This window comes from Pristis pectinata, chromosome 5 (genome assembly GCF_009764475.1).
Source record: "Pristis pectinata isolate sPriPec2 chromosome 5, sPriPec2.1.pri, whole genome shotgun sequence".
NCBI lineage: Eukaryota > Metazoa > Chordata > Chondrichthyes > Rhinopristiformes > Pristidae > Pristis > Pristis pectinata.
Window position 1 is genome coordinate 78,843,472 of NC_067409.1, and position 25,181 is coordinate 78,868,652.

The window sequence follows — 25,181 nt, forward strand, 5'->3', positions numbered from 1 at the left end:
GTTTAGTTATCTGTACCTCCATTTTGTTGACCTGCCATAGCTCATTAAGCATTGATTGCTACAGTTTCTAACTAAAATAAACACCCTTAAGCACTTTATGTTAATTGCCTGGTAACTGTTATCCTCCCGCCGACTCCCAGTTCCCAGTTCGCGATGGTGCAAAATTTTTACCTAACAATTAGATGGGCTAAGATTGAGAATTCTATTTTTTTTTTGTGGCATTCAAAGGCTTCATCATGATTGTGATTTGTTTTCCCCTTTTAAATTATGTTTTTTTCCCCTAATTTCTTTGCTATAGACAACAATTGGCACCACATCTACACACAAAGCCTAAATGAACTGTAAAAGCATGTAAACACTTAATAGAATAATCTGAGATTTATTTCAAAGCTTGAAATAAATCTCAGATATTCCCTGCACTAACATCATGATTTACAGGCCAGGACTAAAGATTATCACAACTTTTAAGGTGTGTGGAAAATTATGAGCTACCCCAGCTGTTCCACTTTCGTGCTGTCTCCTACCATTCTGCGGTATTTACATTATCTTCATGAATCGCATTTGCCATTTGACTTTTTTTCTGTCTAACCATTGATATCACCTGCTTTGCACCCAACATGTCCCATCTTCCCTTGGGTCCCATGTGCCTTTACAGATCAGCCTGCCATGTGGATCTTGTCAAGTGTCTTACCAAAATTCATGTGGGCTACATCAAATGCTTTGTCCACATTGAGCCTCTTGGTTATCTCCTCAAAAATTCAATCAACTTAGTTAGATACAACCTCCCCATTACAAGCCCATGCTGTTAGTTCTTGGTTGATTATGACTTTCAAAATAGTGACTTAAACTCATTCAGGAATTTTCTGACTCATAGAGTTATAGAATTATACAACATGGTAACAGGCCCATGCCAATCAAGATGCTTATCTAAGGTAGTCATTTGCCTGTGTTTTGCCCATATCCCTCTAAACCTTTTCTATCCATCTACCTGTCCAAATGTCATTTAAACATCATAATTGTACCCCGCTCTACAGCTTCCTCTGGCAATTCGTTCCACATACCAACCACCCTCTGTGTGGAAAAGTTTCCCCTCAGGTTCCTTTTAAATCTTTCCCCTCTCACCTTAAATCTATGTCCTCCGGTTTTAGCCTCCCCTATCTGAGAAAAAGACTGTGACTATTAACCTTATCTAAGCCCCTCATGATTTTATATACCTCTGTAAGGTCGCCTCCTCAGCCTCCTATGTTTTAGGGAAGAGAATCCCAGTTTATCCAGCCTCTCTCTGTAACTCAAGCCCTCCAGTCTGGAAACATCCTTGTGAATCTTTCCTGCACCCTTTCTAACTTAAAGGTTAATTTTCCCATCATTGTCCTTAGGCTGAACAACTTGTAAATATTTTTTTTAAACAATGCAACACTAGCAGTCATACTATTTCAGCACTACACATATGGCCTAAAAGGATTAAAAACAAATGATCAGAACCTCTGCTTTTTCCTGCCTGGCTTGTCTTAACGGAATGCATTTTATACAGGCCTAATAATCTATTTCCTTTTAAAATATTGGACTCCTTAACGGTTCCTCTCTATTTTTATCACATCCCTGTATTTTACACTCATTCTCCACAACTTCAACAGTTGCATTAACCCGCAAAAGTCATAAAAGTATTCACTTAGATGCTGTTCTGCATTTCAATTAGATTATTGTTCATCTCTGTTTGCTCCATATCCCTTGATACCCTTACCTAATAAAAAATCTGTTACACGTATACTTATGTCTTTTTGTCTCTAAACAATACCATGTTGCCAGTTTGCAAGATATGAAAGATGACATAGGTACAGTCTCTGATAGCTAGGTGGCTCTGTTGTTACATTGTCTTTGCACTTTTTTACACCATCAACCATTTGGTTTTTATTGTAAAAAAGGAATCAGAAATGCAGAATATCTAATGGTACCATAAAATTAAATGAAAATAAAACACACAGAATTAACAAGTGGTGGGGAAAATGCAAGTAATTTACAGTTTATACTATGAAACATGAATATAAAATGTAAAATTCTCGATATTCTAAGAGCAGAAAATGCTGGAAAAACTCAGCAGACCGGGCGGCATCTGTGGAGAGAGAAACAAAATTAACATTTCAGGCCAGTGACCTATCACCAGGAAAGATTTTGAACAAATAAGAAAAGATTTCCCAGGACTGATATAAGTCATCAGCCTGTGATATTAACCCCGTTCCTCTCTCCACAGAAGCTGCCTGACCTGCAGAGTGTTTCAAACTTTTTCTGTTTTTATTTCAGATTTCTAGTCCCTATAGTTCTTTCCCTTTGCAGCCCAGAAATTACATTACAAGTTACAAAATCTTATGTGGAGCCCAAATTAATCTTACCAAAAACCTGAGCATTAAGCATGATTTATGTCGTCACATTGTACTTCTGGATATTCACTCCAAGACTTTTGGGCATCACGAGGCCCCTTGTGGTGTACAGTGCCTACAAGACATGAGAAAGTCATGGGCTTAACGCAATGAAGCAAGTCTAGAGCACTGGGATGAAGACTGCTTTGTCATTGGTTAGAGGGAATGACCTTACTTGGGCCTCTGCCATGGACTATGAGGTCTCTCATAGAATAATTAAGTTCAAGGAATTAAATCCAGCAGTAAATAAATGTAGTGCAAGTAATAGTGACCATAGATAGTTGTAAAATCTTATCTTTTCACAAATGTCCTTCGTGGTTGCATCATGGTCTGCTATGGCAATTTGAATGCTCAGGAACATCTGCAGAGAGTAGTGCACATCCGTCCCCACTATCTATATGATGCGCTGCTTCAAGAAGGCAGCATTTATCATCAAAGATCCCCACCATCGGGCCATGCCATCTTCTCACAGCTACCATCGGGCAGGAGGTACAGAAGCCTGAAGTCCCACACCACCAGTTCAAGAACAGCTACTTCCCTTCAACCATTTGGTTCTTGAACCAACCTGCACAATCCTAATCACTACTTCAGTATAGCAACACTATGACCACTTTGCAGTACAATGGACTTTGGTTTTTTTGTTCAAATGGCATTCTTTCTTGTTTAATTAATGTCTAATTTATGTTTTTCTTGTGAATGTTGTGTCTCTACTGCTATGTGCCTGTGATACTGCTGCAAGTAAGTTTTTCATTGCACCTGTGCATACATGTACTTGTGCATATGACAATAAACTCCACTTTGACTTTGATCCTGGTAGATCTCCTCTGCACCCTCTCCAATGTAATCATGACTTCCCTAGAGTGTGGCACACATTATTGCACACAATGTTCCAGCTGTGTCCAAACCATGTTTTATAAAGTTGTTCTAAGACTTTCCTGCCCTTGTACTCTGTTTTATATACCTCCATAACATCACCTTTCAGCTTCCTACACTCCAGGGAAAGAAGTCCCAGCCTATTGAGTCTCTCATAACTCAGGCCCTCCAGTCCCGGTAATATCCTCGTGAATCCTTTCAGCACCCTTTCCAGATTAATGACATCTGGCCTATAGCTGTGTGACCAGAACTCCATTAGTACACAAGGATGAGAAATTTAGATTTCAGGCATTTTGGACAGGAAGACAGTATGGATCAATGAATGCAGGACAGGTAAATGAAACTTTGTGTGTTAAGTAAACATTTGGATGAGCTAACATGTTTGAAGAGTGATAGTGGGAGGATGGTCAGGAGAACGTTGGAGCCTGGAAGTATCAGAACCACGCTGAGGGTTTCAGAAGCAGATGGACAGAGGTGAGATACAGACTGGCAATATTATGGAGCTGGAAGTTGTTAATTCTAAGTTGGAATGTGGTGTGGAAGTGTCAATCTAGTCAGGATTCTAGCTGAACAACAAGGGGGCAAAACATTGACACAGCGTGTTGCCACAAGGCACCAAGGATGGCCAACATGAAATCCCATGTCACCATCTTGAAGCTGACTGGAGGAACTCCCTGTTGACCTGATCAATACTAATTTCTTAACCAACACTTAAAGGCAGATCATCTGATTATTATCTCTATGACTTGTGGGACTTTTCTATGTTCCAACTGATATTTCCTAGGTGACTAAGTAATTACATCTCAAAAGTAAGTAATTAGCTGTAGAGAATGTTGAGAGGTGCTGAGACCATATAATGGGATATTTTGCATGTCTTTCCTTGTTAGCAGATTTTGACCTAGACAGCACAAAAGGCCTTTCCAGTCCTTAGTTGATCTCTGGTTTTGCTCATCTTGGTTCAAACATTCTTTGATTGTGCAAGGGCTACAATTAAATATGATAACAATCAATTAATTTTGAAATCCAGAGTCATGTTGAACTGTAATTTGTCTTAAAGCCATTATTTCTGAGTAATGGTTTCTCTCTGCACCTAACTTGCGCTTTTATAAAACTGTTCTATTACTCCCAGTGTGGCTATTACCCTTCAAAATAAAATTGTAAGTTTATGAAGCATACATTCAATACTCACTGGAGGCTTGCTAACCTTTCTTCACTCAAAACGTAAAAAGAAGCCTATGCTTCCCTATATCACAGCATTCACTGGTATTGCTGTAAAATTTTCATCTGTTAGTTGTAAAATGTTTTCCTGCTTAATTTTGTCTACATGTCTAATTTCCAACCATTTGATTTTATTAATGTAATATTCAATTATGGCTCTGATTCCATTAGTGCTATTGATGAAAAATATTAGAAGGCTACCTGGAATAAAAAAAAATTCTTCTTGCTATCAATGGAACAGAAGAAGGATAAACCCCAGCAGGCTTTTCATGTAGGGGAATGTTCACTCAGCACAACATCCTACACTTCTTTGAACAATGCTCTGAGATCCTTCACACCCATTAGCTGACATCTGGCAGGTGAGATTTTATTTGAGTCCAAGCTTGCTTGGTTTCCTTGTGTCCAGGTTACAGGGCTGTGGATTCAGGCCAACGACCTGAGCATATGACCAAGGCAAAAATATTTGTGTGGCACTGCCTGGTTGATTAAATATAGGCCCTGCCTTCCTTTTTAGGTTAATGTCAGAGACTCCCTATCACAATTTGGAGAAGAGTTGAGGAGTTATCCCAATGGTTTGGCCATAGTACGTTGAATGCTGCATGGCATGTTAGGATGAAAAAGATTGTATAAACAAAAGTTCTTCTTGCATTCCTGTTGAAGCACTGTGTTCAAGGGATTGCTGGGAACAGAATCAGATTTGTTCAGAAATAAAGTGCCAACCTGCTTTAAATTGCAACACAGGATTACATTGGTGCTAAGTAGCAAAAGCAGCATTTGATACCCAAAGCAGAGAACTCTGACAACCAGTGGATCAGCTGAAGGAATTACAGTCCTGAAATGTGATGGACAATTAAACAGCTAACAACAAGAAGAGCAGCCATGAACATTCCCATCCACAATGCCAGTAGATCCTAACGCCTGAATGTCAAAACAAGGCTGAAGCATTTGTAACATCTTGACGCAGAAGTGCTCAGCAGGTAATCCATCTCGGCTTCCTCCTGAAGTTTACGCCATCACAGAAACCGTCTTCCATTAACTCAATTCACTCCACAAAAATGATTTAGCAAAAGCTATGGGACCTCACCACACCCTGGCTATAGTTGTGAAGACTCCAGAACTAGTTGTGTCTCCAGCCAAACTATTCTGGTGCAGTTACGGTACTGACATTAACCTAATTATGAGGAAAGTGCCCAGGAATGTCCTGAAAAAAAGAGAGAGATAATCTGGCTAATTACCACCAACACCTTTTACTCACCAATAACCAGCATGCCAATCTACAGCTCATTACAGCCTTGATCCAAACATGGTTAAAGGAGCTGCATTCAAGAGATGAGATGAGACATCCATGACTCAAGGCATCATTTGATTGAGTGTGACATCAAAGAGCCCTGTTAAAGCTGAAGTCAATGGGCATCAAGGGGTAAACATTCCACTGTATGGAGTCATATCTCGTACATGGGAAGATGGTTGTGGTTGTAAGGGGTCAAGTATTCCAGCCCAGGACAACACTATAGGAGATTCTCCGACCCAACCATCTTCAGCAGCTTCATCAATGAACTTCCATCCTAAAGTCAGAGTGGGAATGTTCACTGTTCAATATATGTTTCCATTCACAACTCCTCAGAAAGTAAATTAGAATATATCTGCTTGCAACAAGTCCTAGGAAACATTCAGGCAAAGACTGATACATGCCAAGTATTTACACCATGTAAGTGCCAGACAATTATCATTTATGTCTAAATAGCTGGTGTTCCATGGTATTACCATTGCCATGGCCCACAGCAGTCTGGGGTCAAAATTGATCAGAAATAAAACTGGACCATTCATATAAACACTGTGGCTACAAGAGTAGGCCAAAAGCTTGATTGACTCACCTAGCATACCAAAGCATTCCCACCATCCACAAGGCCCAGGCTGGGTGTGTGATGGAAAACTCCTTACATGCCTGGAAGAGTGCAGCTTTTACAAAATCTCAATACCATCCTGGACAAAGCAGTGCATTTGATTAGTATCCCGCCGGCACCTGTGCACTGTGACTATAGTGTGTACCACCTACAAATGCACTGTACTTACTCATTTGGACTACTTCAAAACTACCTCACAAACTCAGGACCTGTATCACCAAGAAATAACTTCAAAATACGTTAATGCTTCTTCATGGTCACCAGGTCCAAATCCTAGCATCCCCTTGCCAATAACAGCATGAGAATACCTTCACTAGAAAGGCACCACTGACTACCATTTTCTCAAGAGAAGTTAGGTCTAGTTAATAAGAATGGCCTCACAACAATGCTCAAGTTCCATAACTGAATCTAAACAAAAGGATTGCAGGAATTGAAAGACATCTATGGGGAGGAATACCACAAAGTGAGATTTTCTGTCCATTAATCTAAATGGACAGAATATCTGGTAGATTACCCTGCTCAAATATTCTTAATTTTTTTCCCAAGGCATTTTAATATATCACAATCTGTGAACACAAACAGATATCCAAGCATTTACACCAGCATAACCTTTAGCACTCAAGATCATATATGACCCATAATCTTTTAACTCAGGTGTTACTGACTCAACCTTATTGATACATGAAGGCACACACAATGGAAATCAGCTTCATATATTGTTTGATGCCCTTGCTAATTAAAAATGGAGTAGTCCTGAGTTTAAGGTTACTTTTTTAGAATTAGCACCATGGAAACTGCAGCATTGTTTAACTTAAGTGGATATTGAATCTATGTATTTGGTTTCAATTGCAAAGATATCAGGTATCAGTTACTGATAATAAAACTGCTCAGTATTATCATGATTTCACTAAATTAAGAAGAAAACAGTTAAAGAAACACCAAAGGTGATTTATTCCTTTGTTTAGTTTTATTAACAATGTTCCTGCTATATTCTTATATTAATAATATGTTGTAAACATTACTAACTGGTTTAACTTGAAATGGATGCTTATGGCCAGAACAACATTAAGTTAAAGAAGGTTAGAATCATTAATAGATTTGACCTCACAATCTACCTCGTTTTCACCTTGCACCTTATTTTCTACCTGCACTACACTTTCTCTGTAGCTGTGACACTTTACACTGCATTCTGCATTGTTTTACCTTGTACTACCTCAATGCGCTGTGTAATGAATTGACCTGTACGAGCGGTACAAGTGACAATAATAAACCAATTCTAATTCCAACTTGGCTCCCTCCATTCATTAAGTGGCTGGTTCTATAGGTTGTATTTGCTGCTGCTCATCCCAACTGGAAAAGTGAACTTATAACAATAAACAGCATCAATGTCAATGATCTTTATGAAATGTTGCTTTATCGCTTAAGAATAAAGAATCATTGGACCTATTAGGCATAGTCAAGAAATGTCATTTGGGTTATCAATCCCATTCTTGCTACATGGTTAAAGTTATTAGGCCATCATGCCTAGCCTTTTAATATGACTGTTAAAGGTCATTGGGCTGATAAAACCCAGTCATCCTGCCTTTCAAAGGTCCTTGATTCATCACACTCAGCCTTACAACCTCCTTGGACCTTCTAATCAATTAACAGCCTGACTTAAAAATATTATTGACTTAAAGATGTTGTTAATGTTATGTTACATGTTATTCATAATAATAAACACAGCAAATAATACAATTTATTTCTTGCATATTTCAGTCAACAAACCTGTATTAGAAATTCTGCAATGTTTCATTTATTTTTAATAACATAATTTTGCATCTTTGTTGTATTTCACAATTTAGCTTTTTGAGTCAGGGCCGAATTTCTTAAGGGTTGGAAGCATCCCTTAAAGAACTGAATAATCTTCCGTATAAATTGGGCTCTAAAAGCGTTGATGGATATGTAGAACTCTTCTGTTTTTCTTTGAATTGGTGGCATTGAATCAATTGTGACCACCATGAAAAAAACAGCACCTGCAACAGTGCAGCATTCCCTCACTGCTTCGGTGAGGTATTAGCTTAGTTTATACGTTCATAAGGCTATGAATGTTTTCCATCCATGCTATCATAATGGCCTGGACTTTGTGATGACCAGGCCAGTCTGTTGGTGTTTCCTGTCAATACACTGTGAAACTAACAACAATTTCTTGGGTAAACACAAGTACAATTCAATACAGAAACCTGTAGTTTGCTGACTGTGATTCCTTGCCCCTCCACAGAGTGTGCTATGTTGTAGCCTTCACCAATGGAATCAATGAAGTGAATGAACTCAAGAGTTTCTTATGTTGTGAAATTCCTGAAAAAGTTACAAGTATATCACCACCATCACCGCCACTCATCCATTCACCACCAACACCATTCACCACCAACACTTAGATCACCACCCATTCACCAGCGCCACATGTCCATCTCCACCACCACCCTTTCGCTACCACCGCCACCCACCACCACCACCCACACACCTACCACCACCACCACCCACCTACCTACCCACCACCACCACACACCTACCACCACCCACCACCACCATCACCATCTACCCACCACCATCCAACCCCCACCCACCACCACCACCATCCACTTCCACCACCCATCCTCCACTACGATACACCACTACCCCCACACATTCTTCACCACCACCATTCACCACCCACCACTCATGTATCTGCAGCATTTTAACGCTGCGGGTCGATTTTCCATCCCAATTGTGGAAAATTGGTCAGGGCAATCCCTGCGCCAATTAACGCTGAGAGAGGAAAGGAAGGAATCAGAGCCATCGTAATTTTAATCGGTGGCCAAAAATGTTTTTAAAGTAAATCACATCAAGAGTTGAAGGTGCCTTTTAATCGCGATCCTGCCTGACTAATAACGGTTTAATCAGATTCTAGCCGCCTGGCTCACAAAGGTGCCAGGAACATATGAATAGTCTCCAAATTGAATTCAAACCAAAGTGATTCCAAGAATCCTTTGCCAACATGTTACCCCATAAAAGGTAATGATAACGCAGGGTGTGGCGGGGGGAGTGTTATTTCCTCTCGGTGGCTTTAAAAGTTTGTGCACAGGCAAATAAAATTAATCAGAGTTAATTATTTGTACTGGACAGTGGAGGGGGATTGGTTCCGGCAAGGGGAAACGTGTGTAAATAGGATTAGCTGGGGATTTCGGTCTGCCGGATGCGTTCTGCACAAGGCTGGCTGGGGGAACGGGCTGCCGATAGGCGGCGCTCCGAGTCCCCTGTGCTCCGGCTCCGCACAGGGGAAGAGGTTTTGTTTAGGGCAGCGGCTGACAGACCACGTCCAGACTCGCCCCTCGCAGCCCGGCCACCGGGCCACATGACACCGCGGTTCCGAGGCGATGCGAGGTGCATCTGGCGCTCATGAATAAGAGGCGTCCGGTTACAGCCCGATCAGGTAACGTCGTTCAACCAGCTTGCAGCATTGGGTGAGTTCGCATTTAGCCCCAGCATTTCTACCGGGACAACAACAGAAAACAAAAATGTCATGAGGCAAGTTTGCCAAGAGATAGCTCGCCGCTCTAAAATAATGCCGGGAGACCACCTCCTCAACAGTATATAGCTTAAAAAATAAAGTATAAACTACATATACGTTCATAAACTATATACCATCTACTTGTACACAATAGACAAAAGACTGCAGATGCTGGGGTGTTTGTTGCTATTCTTACATTTTTATATTTAATATTCATCAATATGTATTCATAAACTATCTTTGTAAACCGTTGGGGATGGCAACCTGGACAATATCAAATAATTTTACTTTCTTTAGAAGATTCACTGCAGGGTGCTGACGTATTTAGACGAGTTACTTGAAGTTCAGAGGCTCGCTGGTTTTGTGAAATATTTAAATGTAGGCTGTAGGTGTCAGTTGTCCCCGAACTTCCTTGCAATGCTCCTGTCACCGCAAGCTGCGCGTTGAAATAGAGAAATAGCTGAGTATTATTTACATTTTCTCAGTGGCTGTGCGTGTGACATACTGCAAGTTGCTGGCACAACACGGCCTGAACACGGTGTTGACTGTGTGATCTTAGCGCGAGTCTTAGCGGATCAAAACAAAACAGGCTTCTACTAAAGGTCGTTAGATCAATTTGTGTGCGTGTGTGTGTGCAAATGTTTGATTCTGTTTTCGTGTCAGGATCTAACGTGTGTCGATTTGATTAGGTTTGCACTTGTTGATATTTTTTAAAAATCTTCTCATCACTTTTATTCAGCAAAACCAAACTTAATTAAGCAAAGTCATAATGTTTAGCAAACTCCATGGTGACAAGGTCTGTTCAGTCACTGCAACGTGCAGACTCCCGTTCATTCCGCCCCCTGCCTTTACATTGAGGGTAAGAGTTTAACGGCAGTGTCTATTTTCAGGAAGACAGCACCAATTTAACCGACAGTTGCATATAACTCTATCCAAGGAAAAACCGGTGCACTTCGAAAAATGAACCGCCAGTACTTTGCTAACTGGTGGTTAAAGATTTACAGTGAGACTATCTTTCAGCTCTGTATTAAAATGGAATAAGGAAATAATGGCCAACCCAGACGATGTTAAATAAACTTTCATTGTAAAATTTAAAACGCGTGCTTCTTCCAAGTTATACTGAAGCCCGTGCAAAGCTGGAACAGACCAAGGGGCGTTCTTTGAGCTGTTTCCACAGCTAAAGATCAAACTCAAGCCAAGGTCATTTTGGCCTCATTTATATTTCATGTTTTGCATTAGTTCATGCCAAAAGTGCCTTGTAACAGTCTCGTGGACGGAATGCTGTGCTCACACAGTGTCTTTCCTTTCCCTCTAAATTTACAGGAAATTTAAATTGAATTTATTAAACACAGATCAATCATAAAACACATGCATGGTGAACAAAACTTTCATTGCTTTCATTAACATAGTGTAACCTGATGTAACTAATGTACCAGTGTAACCTCTTCCAGTCCTACAATCTTTTTAGATCTCTGGACTTTCCAAAATCTAGCCTTTCCAAAATCTAGCCTTTTGTACATCATCATTTTCTTTCACTCCACAACTGTGGCCATGTCTTCAGGTCACCAGAGCCTAAGCTCTTCCTAAACCCATCTGCCTCTCTGCTTCCCACTGTAAGACATTGCTTAAAGCCTACCTCATTGCTAAGTATTGGTCTCCTTCACCAATGTAATTTCACCAAAATTACATTGCTAAAAGGCCAATTAGGATGTTCTACCATGCTGTTCTAAATAAGTTCAAGTTGATTGGAGATTAATTGTTCTCTCTCACCTTCAGCCATTCATGAATATTATGGTGTGAACAATTATTTGAAATAAGTTAAAGTAGCTTGATAGAAGAATGACGCTTTAAAGAAATTAAACACCACACAACTAATATGTCCTATAGCAGAAGGGCATAAAAATCCATGTAGCATTAAAATAATCAGCTCCAATATGCAAGCACGGTAAACTGATCTAGTATTTTTAAGTCTGGAAATTTACTCATTGTAACAATTTCCACTGATGGGCCAATATCCCTTAATGGAACAGCCAAATAAACAAGACTGGCCTTGGAGTATGTTACATGCTAGGTATCCAAATATATTGGCAAACGTGATTTAAGATCATAGCAGTGCTGGGATAGTTGTTTGAATCCAGCTTAAGAAAGATGCAGCACTTGAAAAATGTGTATAGTTATTCACTCACTCTTATGAAAATCTTACTTATTATGATATATAATAAGCATACATAAAAAAAGACCATCATTAGTTAAAACATGTGTTCCTTGGGAACTTTTAGATCACCACAGGATATAATATGAATGTTTGACCTCTGATTACCCCTGAAGAAAATTTTCAAATAACCCTAATCCTGGGAAAATTGTATGTGCTATTGTGTACTATTGTACTACTGTTCTTTTTTTTAACCTGTTGTAGACATACGAAATGCAAGCATTGGCTCGGCTTTGGGTAAACTCTGAATAGACCTTTGGCACAACATGGTTCCTCTGAGCCTTTCTTAATTTACAAATGAAAAACTATAAGTCAACAGATAATCTATAAACCGCTGTTGGGATACATCTCCTTATTACAGTAATCTTTGCCCTGATTCTATTATGTGATTTACTAAACAAAAAGAGCATTAGCTCCACAATTATAATTAGGTTAAAATTGTCTTTTAATTGTACAACCAATATCCTTCACCAATACACAGAAGGATAAATTTGAATACCAGGCATATTTTTCAATTACAAATAAAAATGAACTAAAATTATATATTAACATGTCAAATAGATAAAGACAATTGCCAGGATCTAGTCAAAACGTATGCTGAGTGAACAGATATGATTTTTTTCAGGCTGTTAACCAGATACCAAATGCATGCCCTAATCAACTAATTAATGACACAACGGTATAACATTTGTTTAATTAGTTTAGAGATTATGTGAATATGGGATTTAAATGTAAATGATAATAGACAATGGGAGATAGGGCAATTAATTTAAAAATAGAATGAGAGCCATTAGACTGGGGTTGGGGGGGAGGGGTGTTATGCGGTGTGTAAAGAGACAGTTATGGTGGCTCTGGTATTTGGTGGGTGAAAGCTTAGTCCAATGGCTTTTTGTTTCTCCTTTGATTGCTTCCTTATTTTGGTCTTCTATTAATCAATTCCAAATTGTTGAGATAGCAATATTTAACACTGCGCTGGAAACGTCATATGTTAGTAAACAAATACTAGGCAGGTGATATCAAAGTTTCACACCAAAATTCCTCACATAGTGAGTTGCTGATTTCGGTACTAATGTTAGCCAAGCTTAAACAGTTCCTATTGATTATAACATATACAGCTTTGATGTGGATAGTCCAGTTTGGGCTGTGATTTATATAATGATAGTGTGGTTTTTGGAGTCTAAAGTCGCATACAGAGATGGACTTGATTTTCCAGTGGAAATGAGAGTGGTCACTTCTCCTTTGAGTAGTCCAGCATTGTGTGATGACTGTCCATATTATCTTTGGCAAGTCTAAGTCTTATAGTATTTTGTGGGATGGGCAATGAGCTGTTTGTTGGCAATATTTCTCTTGTCCCAGTGCACCTTCTATCAGGCCTCACTGTTGACATTTGGCGGCTTGATGCCATTGATGAGAGAGTCCCTTGATGTGTCAAGGTCATTGTGGGTTATTGAAGATGTGGATCTGAGTTCATGCAAATTGTTCCATTACTTGTACTGTTTTCAAGTCACTGAGGTCCTGAGGAAATGCAATACGTCCAACTTCAAATAGACACTCAATCAGACTTCATTTCAGAATCCCAGAGATACTTCTCATTGAAGTACTAAAAGGAGGGATGGCCATCTTCATATGGATGCTCTATTGAGGATGCAGTTAAGTAGACTGGAAGGAGGTTTTGTGAGGTTGATCATCTTGGTATCAGCTCCTCACGATGTTGGCAAATTGAACTGCCTTCATACTGAATGGAGCAATGACCAAAATAGTAATACAAACATAGGAATTACGAGATGAAGCAAGAGACTCATTTCCTTAAATCTGCTCCAACATCTGATAAGATCATGTTCATTCTGTATTCCTGTCTACCTGAGGTAACCTTTCACTTCCTTTTTTTTAATCAGCCTCTGCCTTTATCAACTTCTGCTTCCACTGCTCTCTGAGGAAGAGTGTTCCAAAGACTCAGGAGCCCCTGACAAAAAGCATTTCAGCTCCTGTCTTAAATGGGCAACCTTTACTTTTAAACAGTGACCCCTGGTTCTAGATTCCTAAGAAACAGTGCCAGCAAGGATCACATAGAATGGCTCTTACTCGAAGAACAACATTTTGAGTGAGACCCAAAATGGGCTGAGTATTTCCACTTGACCAGCTGAGCATTTTCTCCCCTCAAAGCCCACATTGCTCCTCTGTCTCACAGATGGGTTTCCTCTCCTCCAATATTTCCTGACCCATTCCCCTGCTGGAACTGAAAGGCCAGGAGATGCACACGTCGAGGCAAAAGTAACAGACGTTGACCCAGCACCTTTAAATCTTTGGCTGCTTTGGTGAAATCCTACTGCCCCCATCGTCCCTCATGGCTGGATGAAACTTCACGTCCTGAAACAATTCCAGAGGGCTGGAGCACCAGCCAGCAGCAGCTTCCCAGAGAACCCCAAAAAAGCTGGGAAGGAGCAGGAGGCACATACATAAGAAACTAGAGACACAAGAGATTGCGGCTGCTGGAATCTGGAACAACAAACAATCTGCTGGAGGAACTCAGCAGGTCAAGCAGCATCTGTGGGGGGTGGGGGGGGGGGAGGAATTATTCTGTGTCAAGATCCTGTGCGTTAGGACAGGGTATGAGAAGAAGTAGGCCACTTGGCCCCTCAAGCCTGCCCCACCATTCAATATGATCATGGCTGATTCACTCCAGGCCCCTTCTATGCTGGTTCCCCATGGCCCTCAATTCCCTGATTTTTTTTTAAATGTATCTACCTGCTCTTTAAATACCCCTAGTGATCTAGCCTCCACAACAACCCTCCAAGGCAGAAAATTCAGAGACACAAGAGACTGCAGATGCTGGAATCTAGAGCAAAAAAACAAACTACTTGAGGAACTCAGCAGGTCAGGCAGCATCTATGGGGAAAGTGGACAGTCGACATTTCAGGTCGAGACCCTTCATCTGGACTGAAAGAGCAGAGGGGAATTGGCCAGTATAAAAAGGTGAGGGGAAGGAGTGGAGCAAGAGGTAGGTGGATCCTGATGAGGGGTGATAGGCATTTGGAGGAGGGAAGGCAGAGTAACGTAGCGGTTAGCATAACGCTATTACAACGCCAGCGATTGGGGTTCAATTATTGCTGCTGTTCGTAGGGAGTTTGTACGTTCTCCCTGTGACTGTGTGGGTTTCCTCTGGGTGCTCCGGTTTCCTCCCACATTCCAGAGATGTGCGGGTAGGTTAACGTGGGTGTAATTGGGCGGTACGGGCTCACTGGGCCGGAAGGGCCTGTTACCGTGCTGTATAAATAAAGAGGAAATGGCAACAGAGGCTGGGAGGTGATAGGGACAAAAAATTCCACAGATCCATCACCCTCTGCCAGAAGAAATTCCTACACACCTCAGTTTTAAATGACCTCACCCCCCAATATTGTCTCCACAAGTTTTTGGTCTCTGGTCAGTTTCCCACATTTTGTGGGTTTTGTTCCAAACATAGTTAGAGTCATAGAGTCATACAGCACAGAAACAGGCCCTTCGGCCCAACTGGTCCATGCTGACCAAGGTGCCCATCTAAGCTAGTCCCATTTGCCCACGTTTGATCCATATCCCTCTGAACCTTTCCTATCCATGTACCTGTCCAAGTGTATTTTAAATGTTGTTAATGCACCTGCATCAACCACTTCCAGTTCTGCGAGATCCAGTTCTAGGAGACCCTGTTTCTCTTGAATTTAGAACTAGGGGTCACTGTTTAATAAGTTAGGAGTTGCCCATTTAAACTGGAGATGAGGGGAGATGTTTTCTCTCGGGGAATCAGGAGTCTTGGGAATTTCCATCCTAAAGGAGCGTTCCTCATCCTAATGCACCCGAGTGGCGTGCCCTGGTTACAAGATTAGGAGACAGTAATTTTAAACAGAGCTGCTAGTAATTTCTGGAGCTGCTTGTCAGACGGTCGCCCTGGAACGGGTCTTGGAGAGCGGCTGATGACACCACAGGCCACCTCCCGTTTGTCCCTGGACAGCAAATCGCCGGCTCCCCATCATCTGGAGGGCCGGGCCGGGCTGGAACCGTTGCAGCCGCCTATGACGAGGAGAGCAGCCGCCGGGACACCATGTCCAGTGTACTGCCGCAAGGCTCAGTCCTAACGCTGTGAGCTGCTCCTACGATATCCCAGCTGCAGCGCAGCGCAAGTACATCTGGGCTGACAGCATCGGTCTCAAGGACGCTCAATGACCCGGATCACTCACGGAAGACCTTGACACAACTCTTAAACTGCGGCAGGACGAGTGCACTTCAGTAAAAGGTAATAATGCTTACTGATGAGGAGAATCGGCCTTTGTAGCAAATCTCTAATTAAATATTCATTGAGCTTTTAATTTCATAAAAGCACTTGCTAGTCAAACTATATATTTCCACAATGATGCAAGTCGGGGTTGTTTAATACAGTTGTAATTTGGAATATTTCATCAGTCTCCGCCAACATCACTGCACCGAAGGAACGTTGCCAACAATCTGCAAATATAATGACAGTGTACTAAAATCTGATTTATGCCCATGGCATAATGATAGTAAGCATAACCGTTAGGGGGCTGCTGCATAGTGGTTAGATTCTGGACCATCTGATCCAAGGTTTAAATCCCGCCATGGCAGCTGGGGAATTAAATTCAAGTGATCCAATAAATCTGGAATTGTTCTAAGAAGAAGCTGACCTTGCCCACCCCCTCCCCGTAACAGTGCATTGTTGTAAAAACCCAGCAACGGATAATCTGCTGGAAGAACTCAGCGGGTCGAGCAGCATCTGTGGGAGGGAAAGGAATTGTCGACATTTTGGGTCGAAACCCTGTATCAGGACTGTTGTAAAAGCCCATCTGGTTTATTGCTATCCTTACCCGGATCTAAAATGGGCCTCCAGACCCTCCAAAGTAGTTGCTTTTAAACTGCTCTCTTCAGGTATTCAGGGATGGGTAATAAATGCCAGCATTGTTGGGAGCATCAACATCCTTTGAAGGACTAAGTTAAGAAAAGCACTGTTTTAATAATACACTACAAGAGGACAGTTTCACTTTGGACCTGGCCTGTGCCTTGCAGTCTTTCCTCAGGCTAACTTCCACCCTACATCTGTGTCAAGCTTTCTGAGGCTCCACAACTCCCAAAGGCCTTGAGCCCCTGTTTCCATGGTTGTTCCACAAAGTAGAGCTGGCTATGAGCATTGGCCAGGCATCAGGTAGTGCAAACTGAAGCTCTGCCCACAGCTTGTGAAGGCTTTCTCACTATTTCCAAATACCTCTGATAACCAGAGATTTAGAAAGACTTGGGAAAAATGTTAATGATTTTTAGAACATTAGTAAACAATTTAACAATAATAAATTCACTTATGAATACAATGACCTGACATAAATTAATTAAAACATTAATATTGTTTAAAATAAAGTTTTAAAATAAGGCAAGCCACTCACCCTAGAGATACAAGAGACTTCAGATGCTGGAATCATTTTGACAATTCCTTTCCTCCCACAGATGCTGTTCGACCCTTTGAGTTCTTCCAGCAGATTGTTTGTTGTTAAACCACTCACCTTCATTACCTTCCTTAATAAAGATTAGAACCCCACTCAAATGAATGGGTCTATACCAGAGTGCAATCTATGACTGGTGTAAAGCTGAAGGTCCAATTACAAAGCATATCAGTTCCCTTGACTAAGGTCATTATGGGAATCCTGACCTAATGCTGAGCAAGGTAAATTGCAAACCACCAAGTTCAGAGACAAAGTCAGAATCGGGTTTATTACCACTGACTTATGTAGTGAAATGTGTTGTTTTGTGGCAGCAGTACAGTGCAAAGACATAAAAGTTACTATAAGTTACAGAATAAATAAATAGTGCAAAAAGAAAGGAATAACGTAGTATTCATGAGTTCATGGGCCATTCAGAAATCTGATGATGGAGGGGAAGAAGCTGTTCCTAAATCATTGCTTGTGGGTCTTTAGGTTCCTGTACCTCCACCCCGATGGTAGTAACTAGAAGAGAGCATATCCCAGATGGTGAGGGCCCTTAATGATGGACGCCACCGCCTTGAGGCACTGCCTCTTGAAGATATCTTTGATGACGGGGAGGGTTGTGCCTGTGATGGAGCTGGCTGAGTCTACAACCCTCTGCAGCTTCTTGCAATCCTGTGCATTGAAACCTCCATACCAGGTTATGATGCAACCAGTCAGAATGCTCTCCACTGTACATCTACAGATGTGGGTGCAGAATGCAGGCACAATTCTGAAATGCACTACAACTCGCTGTCACTTATCTGTGAAACCACTGGCTATCCTTCATCATAATCTGGCCCAAAATTGTAATGAGTCACCGTACTTCATAAAGTCTTTTTCAATCGTCAGGACTCTTCATATTTGTTTATATTGGGTAATAGAGCAAGCATTCATCAGCATATGTTTCAATAGCACATTGGTTTAGACATAGGTCTTTCACCTTTGAGACCTTGTTTTAAGTTTAGTGCAGATTAATGGGATGAAAGGTTTTTTGCCTTCATATTCCAAGAGCTGCATGTGAAATTAACCTTAAATCTAGTTCCCAGTAGGCACGATTTCAATAACACATGAATGATTATAATTGGTGGTTTACTTGCCAGAGACCTATAGTTGTGTGGGTTCTCATTCTAACTAAATGTAATGAATCATTTAGAAATGTGGAGAACTGCTAAAATACAAGCATCTTATTTATTTAACTCTCTCTAACCACACTGTGCATGTGCACATACATAATACATTTGTGTCACATACTGTATTTATATACATCACACCGTTTCCCTCTTTTGTTTGAAAAAAGTGATTCACAAATTTAACCTATGTACAGATTTTCTGAATCTCTTTGATCATCTCAAATAATAGAACAATTTGCACTGACCATTTAACCATACTTTGAAATTGCCCTTCTTCCATCCATTGCTGCTTGTTGCCTAAGGAACGAGCTACCAGAGGAAGCTGTAGAGGCAGGTACAATTACAAGGTTTAAAAGACATTTAGACAGGTACATGGATAGGAAAGGTTTAGAAGGATATGGGCCAAATGCAAATGGAACTAGCTCAGGTAGACACTTTGGTCAGCATGTTGAGCTGAAGGGCCTGTTTCCATGCTGTGTGCAATGTAATGAACACAATGTGCAATGTAAGCCCAATTCTCCATTGTTCATGCTTCAGAACTGTGCATACCCTTTGCCCTGTGGGTTTTTGCTGTAACATTTTTCTTTTTGAGGAGAAATCATTTTACTGATGGTACATTGGTTTTTGAATTGCTCATTGAAGATATTCATACATTTCCTCACAGTCCAGCTAGAAGTCATTCAGATCATCAAGTCCATTCTGATTCCGAGCAATCCCATCAATCTTATTCCCCACCCATTTCCCAACAATCCATTCTCTTTTAAATGCCCATCATTTCCCTTCTGATTCTCCTACCACTCACCCACATTGGAGCAATTTACAATAGGCAATCAACCGAACTACCAATGTATGTCCTATTTTCTGACAGATAAAGAACTTGCTGTTTTGAATTGGTGTATGTGCAGTGAATGGCTTCCATTACATCTGTAGCAGCTATTGGTGCCCGTCTTACCCACATGCTTCAGACTCTGCTTTGCAAATCCAGCCTTCACTACTGCTCTATGACTGTAAAGTGCAGTGTTATTTGTATTTCACATTAGACTGAGTCCTTTTGCATTCCTTGATGCCATTTCTAAAAGTATAACAATTTTGCAGGCAAGATAAAATGTGAAATTGTGAGTGTTAAATAACTTCAGTTGAACTTTTTCATCAGTTAAGTCACAAAGTTGTTAAGCAGTGCATGGTCTAAGAAAGGGCCAAAGTATGGTGTTGAAGCTGGTCCTTTAATGAAACAGTGGGCCAAATTGTGCTGATTAGGACCCATATTTTACATTTGCCTTCTGCTGGATATCCACTGGTGCACTTTTGCATCTAAGTTGCTCCGAACAACCTGTCCAATGCACTGATGTGGCTGCTCTACGAGGTGGAGTCATCTGTGGGCAGTGACTAAGCCACAAGGCCCTGCCCAAGGACCACCTGATGGTCACATGACAGTCCGTACCATCAACGACCTTTGCCACCTTCCAAGTGTCTCTGGTCATCAAAGAAATTCAGAAAGACAAGAAACAGAGTTGGAACAAATTGGCCTTTTTCAGAGTGGCAATAACTAGTGAAGTACCTCAGGGTTCAGTGCTTGGGCCTCAGCTATTCAGGACATATTTCTGATTTGGATGAGGGAATGAAGGGTTGGGGAATCAAGAACTAGGGAACTTAGGTTTAGGATGAGAGGGGAGAGATTTAATAGGAACCTAAGGAGCAACTTTTTCACCGAGAGGGTAGTCCATATATGGAATGATTTACCAGAGGAAACTTAAAAGACATTTGGACAGGTACATGGATTGGAAAGGTTTCGAGGGATATGGGTCAAAAATGGGAAAGTGGGCCTGGTTAGATGGGAATCTTGGTTGGCATGGACTGGTTGGACCAAAGGGCCTGTTTCCATGATGTATGACTCTATGGATAGACAGACTAGAGGTGGGGAGGATGTTTCCACTGGCTGGGGGACTAGAACAAATAGTATCTCAAATAACAGGGCAAGTGAATTAGGACTGAAATAAGAAGATATTTCTACACCCAAAGGGTGGTTAACCCATGACATATGCTACTACAGAGGCCAAGTGGTTGAGTATTTTTAGGAGGTAGATATATTTCTGGATGCAAAAGACATCAAAGTTCAGGGAGAGAGCAGGGAAAGGTTTGGAGCTGATGATCAGCCATGATAGTACTGAATGGTGGAGCAGTACTGAAGGGTTGAATGGTGTGCTCCTGCTCCTATTTTCAATGAACTACATTATGAATGCCCGACTTATGAAGAGTCAGTACATAGGAATGAGCTTTTGGGGGACCAGTAGGATGGATTTGCCGGCTGCTCCGGGCTGCAGACATCTTCTGCCGCATGGGAGCTTGGTTCATGGGTGCGTTTCCAGCTTGCAAACTGTCCTGGTTATGAACAGTTCACAGGAACCTGTCATAACCTGGGAGGACCTGTCGTGGAAAAACATGTAAATTGTTCAAAAATTAAAAACATTAAAATCACATTCATTTAAAACCCCATTCCATGTGAAATATAATTAAAAAATAATATTTATTTGAAGTTTTTAAAAAAACAAACCTCACACCTTTACCAGTCCTGAGGAATGGTCCTGACCTGAAACGTTGACTGCTTGCTTTTCTCCATGGATACTGCCTGACCTGCTGTGTTCCTCCAGCATCATTGTGCCCTTCACCTTGACTAATGTGTTTTGCAAAGTTTGGGGCCATGTTAGATGTACTACTTCTAGTTGGTGTGAAGACGAGGGGCCATATACAAAATGTACCTCACCCTCCACCTCGGGTGTACCTGGCAGGTTACTGAAAATCTGTGCCAACCAACTGACTGGAGTGTTCAAACACATCTTCAACCTCTCACTGCTGCAGTCAGAGGTTCCCACCTGCTTCAAGTAGACAGCAATCATACCGGTGCCCAAGAAGAACAGGGTGAGCTGCCTCAACGACTATTGCCTGGTAGCACTCACTTCTACTGTGATGAAGTGCTTTGAGAGGTTGGTCATGGTTAGAATTTATTCCTGCCTGGGCAAGGACCTGGACCCGCTGTAGTTTGCCTACCGCCACAACAGGTCTATAGCGGATGCAATCTCACTGGCTCTTCACTTGGCTTTGGAGCACCTAGAAACAGCAATGCATGCATCAGGCTGCTGTTTATTGATTACAGCTGGACATTCAAAACCATTATCCCCTTAGTACTAATCAACAAGCTCCAAAACCTGGGCCTCTGCAACTGGATCCTTGACTTCCTTATCAGAAGATCACAGTCAGTGCGGATTGGTAATAACATCTCCTCCTCGCTGACAATCAACACAAGCGCACCTCAAGGATGCATGCTTAGCCCACTGCTCTACTCTCTCTACACTCATAACTGTGTGGCTAGGCACTGCTCCAACACCATCTATAAATTTGCTCATGACACCACTGTTGTTGTTGTTGTTGGCGACGAGGAGGCATACAGGAGTGAGATAGATTGGCTGTTTGAGTGGTGTTGCAACAACAACCCCGCACTCAACATCAGCAAGACCAAGGAATTGATTGCGGACTTCAGGAAGGGGAAGTGGGGAGAACACACGCCGGTCCTCATTGAGGGGTCAGTGGTGGAGAGGGTGAGCAACCTCAAGTTCCTGGGCATCAACATCTCAGAGGATCTATCCTGAGCCCAACACATTGATGCAATCACAAAGAAGGCATGCCTGCGGCTCTACTTCATTAGAGGTTTGAGGAGATTTGGTATGTCACCAAAGACTCTTACAGATTTCTATAGATGTACAGTGGAGAGCATTCGGACTGGTTGCAGCCTGGTATGGAGGATCCAATGTGCAGGATCGCATGAGGCTGCAGACAGTTGTAGACTCAGCCAGCTCCATCACGGGCACAACCCTCCCCACCATCGATGACATATTTAAGAGGCAGTGCCTTATGAAGGCGGCATCCATCCTTAAGGACCCTCACCATCTGGGACATGCCCTCTTCTCATTACTACCATCAGGGAGGAGGTACAGGAGCCTGAAGACCCACACTCGGTTTCAGGAACAGCTTCTTCCCCTCCATCATCAGATTTCTGAACGGTCCATGAACTCTACCTCATTATTCCTCTTTTGCACTATTTTACTTTTTTTGGTAACATAGTAATTTTTATGTATTGCACTGTACTGCTGCTGCAAAATAACAAATTTCATGACATATGTCAGCAATAATAAACCTGATTCTGATTCAGCCATTATAAAATGCCTCCTGTACTTACTGTTGAGCGCAGGAGTGGAGAAAGGGCTCAGAAGAGCTCCTCTCTGACCTCCAGCCATTCAATCCTTCCACGATCCGGCCTAATGTACCAAATTTGTAGCTCTCTACAATTTTTGAGGTCTTAGGATTGCAATGGCCCTGAAACTTCTGCATTACTTTGGTAAACAAAGCATCTTTTGCTTTCCATTTCCCATTTTACTAAGGTGCTGTACACTTCAGAACCTATTTCAGTTACAAAAGTGGCTTTTTCTGTTTCGAGGTCTTTGGAATACCAAATCAGCCCCAATATGTTTACACTAATCCCATTTTATTTTCCCCACATTCCCATCAACTCCCTCCATATTGTACCACTCAACTACACATTAGAGACAATTTATAGTGGCCAATTAACCTACTAACTGCATGTCTTTGGGTGTGGGTGGAAACCCTGGAGTGATAAGGAGAACGTGCAAACTCCACACAGACAGCATCAGAGATCAGGATCGAAATCTGGTCACTGGAGCTGTGAGGCAGCAGCTCTGCTTGTTGTGCCAATAGTTTCTTATGCTCTTACACTCCTATAAACCATTTGTGCAGGCGCATTCTCACCACCAGTATCAGTTTATATTGCTATTTGCTGTTTAAACACTTCCATGCATAAACTGATAGGTTCACACATCTGGCTATGTATACCAAGGCTTCCAAAGAAAATGGCTGAAGTCTGAGCAGCCATTTTGAATACTTCTTATTCCCACCAAACTCATGTTATCATGCAACAGCAGAAATATCCTACCACTTCTGTAGCCTAATAAATTTAATATTTGTGCTGTCTGACTGATTAATTTGACTGCAGCACCTTTGTTGACATGATTCCCATATTGTTGAACTTGTAAGGAGCTCTCCTATCCCAGGATATGCACACCTTTGGTTGTTCCTCTGGCCACACCATGTCACTCTTCTCTGCAAGACTCATACTCGCCCTCACCCAAAGAACTTGCCTTGGAGTCTCTAAAGCCACACTCTTCTGACTACCTAGTGGTCTGCCCTGTGGCCACATTGACTGTTCCTCACTTTACTAAGCAGTGTTACGAGTGTCGCACTTTGCTGCTGTGGTCACCAACCCTAATTTTGGAATTTGTCGATTATTATTGTCATATCTACTGAGATACAGTGAAAAGCTTTTGTTTGTGTGCCATCCAGATAGATTATTCCATATATAAGTACATCAAGGTAAAAAGGGAAAACGGAATTCAGAATGTAGTGTTACAGTTATAGGAAAAACTGCAGTGCACGTAGACAAATAAAGTGCAAGGGCCATGACTGGGTAGATTGGGAGATAGAGAGTTCATCTTTATAAGATGTCAGTTCAACAATCTGCTAATAGTGGGCTAGAAGCTGTCCTTGAGCCTGGTGGTAAGTGTTCTCAGGCTTTAGTATCTTCTGCCGACAGGATGGAGGAGAAGAGAGAATGACCAAGGGTGGGAGGGGTCCTTGGTTATGGCAGCTTTCCCGAGGCAGCGGAAAGTGCAGACAGAGTCACCGGAGGGGAGGCTGGTTTGCATGATGGATTGGGCTGCGTTCAAAAACTCTGCAATTTCACCATGCCACCAGGCTCTATATCTCCTTCCTGTACTCCATCTCATTGTTGTTTGAGATCCAGTCCACTACAGTGGTGTCATCTGCAAACTTGTAAACGGAGTTAGACCAGAATTTGGCCACACAGCCGTGAGTGTACAGGAGTATAGTAAGGGGGTGAGGATGCAGACTTGCGGGGCACTAGCGTTGAGGATTGGCGGAAGTGTTGTTCCCTACCCTCACTGATTTGCGGTCTGTTGGTTAGAAAGTCAAGGATCTAGTTGCAGAGGGATGTGCTGAGCACTAGGTCTAAGAGTTTGGAGGTGAGTTTGCTTAGAATTATGCTATTGAAGGTGAAGCTATAGTCAATAAATAGGAGTCTGATGTGGGTTTGTTTTTACCCTTTTCATGAGGTCTGTTCTTAACATCCTAATTGTCAATTTGTAATGTATGCATCGTTTCTTATTCTAACCGTATGTAGTACCAGGGCTATAAGAATCACTAAGATATCAAGAGCTGCTACAACATCTGCATCTTGTTTATTCCATTCTCTGACTATACTACGCTTGTGCACATACATCATGCATAGATGATACACATTTATATTCACTGTAACTTGTAG

General features: G+C 41.6%; 1 protein-coding gene across 3 annotated transcripts in view; it reads left to right on the top strand.

Annotated features, from left to right (window-relative positions):
* The window catches only part of rbm24a (RNA binding motif protein 24a), a 146,550-nt gene that overhangs the window by 101,581 nt on the left and 19,788 nt on the right, over nucleotides 1–25,181 (top strand). The window contains exon 1 of one of the 3 annotated variants that reach the window (XM_052015437.1): nucleotides 9,624–9,891. The exons of 1 other annotated variant lie outside the window; for it this stretch is intronic. The gene's annotated coding sequence lies outside the window, so the exon portion shown is untranslated. Of the gene's footprint in view, nucleotides 1–9,623; nucleotides 9,892–25,181 lie in introns of those variants that run through there. One more of the 3 variants, XM_052015436.1, reaches the window with a different exon arrangement.